Source organism: Rhincodon typus, chromosome 37 (genome assembly GCF_021869965.1).
Source record: "Rhincodon typus isolate 14 chromosome 37, sRhiTyp1.1, whole genome shotgun sequence".
Classification (NCBI taxonomy): domain Eukaryota; kingdom Metazoa; phylum Chordata; class Chondrichthyes; order Orectolobiformes; family Rhincodontidae; genus Rhincodon; species Rhincodon typus.
Window position 1 is genome coordinate 11,962,550 of NC_063368.1, and position 1,177 is coordinate 11,963,726.

Sequence of the window (1,177 nt, forward strand, 5' to 3'; positions counted from 1 at the left end):
TGCTAAAGCAGTCCCTGTCCAATGGAAGAAGATCTGGACAATGTCCAGGCTTGAGCTGACAAGTGGCAAGTAACATTCCCACTTCACAAGTGCCAGACAGTGACTCACTCCAACAAGAGAGAATCCAGCCGTCACCCCTTCATAATGTCATTACCATTGCTCGATCCCTTGCTGTCAACATCCTAGAGGTTAATACTGACCAGAAACTGAACTGGACCAGCCATTTAAACACAGGTTAGAGGTGAAGGAACTCTACAGCAAGTAACTCGCCCCCTAATATCTGTCCATCATCTACAAGTCAGGAGTGTGATGGAATACTCCCCACTTGCCCAGATGACTGCAGCTCCAACAACACTCAAGAAGCTCGCTTGATTGGCATCACATCCACAAACCTTCACTCATTAACAGCATCCATCTACAAGGTGCACTGCTGTAACTCACTTCCAAACGTAACCTCTACCCCATTAAAGGTACATGGGAAACCGTCACTTGGAAGTTCCCCTCCAAGCTACTCCCCATCCTGACCTGAAAGTATAACGCTGTTTGTTCAGCGTTGCTGGGCCAGAATCCTGCACTTCCCTTCCTAATGGCACTAAACCTCAAAAAGGCAGTTCGCTACCGCCATCTCTCGGGCAATAAATGGCAGTGATGCCCACATCCTGTGAATGAACTAAAACCCCTATAGAGAGGTCCATCAGACTCCTGTTCCATCTGGCATAGGGCCATGAGAGGCTGGTTGATGGGCTAATATGGAGGAAAGTCAACGCAACGTCTAACACTGTACAGTACAAAGGAAAGTCTACACTTTTAAGCCATGCTGTACCTTTCCCATTGGGTGATCGGATCAGTACAGAAGAAATTTACGCGGCATCAAATCCAGGGTTTCCCATCCATTGGGTCATCAGTAGGGACAGGGAATGTGATTTCAGGGTCACAGGTTTTGAAGCACAATGGGTCTCGATTACACTGATCTCTGACAGTTGTGGGGTCCCTTTAAATCCCTGCATTTGTGGAGATGAGCGGGTTTATATTCATTCTCCCAACGCTCAACATCTGGTCCCCTGGGAAAGAGGGAAAGCTCCCCCTGAACAAGAACCACACCCCTCACCTCAACCACCGAAGCTTTCAAACCAGCTGCCCAGCCCTGAAACCCTCCTGTTCCCCTGTCCCATGCACA

The 1,177-nt window shown here is 48.6% G+C and overlaps 1 protein-coding gene across 1 annotated transcript in view; it reads left to right on the forward strand.

Moving 5' to 3' along the window:
- LOC109918203 (serine/threonine-protein kinase BRSK2-like) overlaps window positions 1–1,177 on the forward strand; it is a 16,277-nt gene that overhangs the window by 1,993 nt on the left and 13,107 nt on the right. The gene's annotated exons all lie outside the window — the stretch shown is intronic.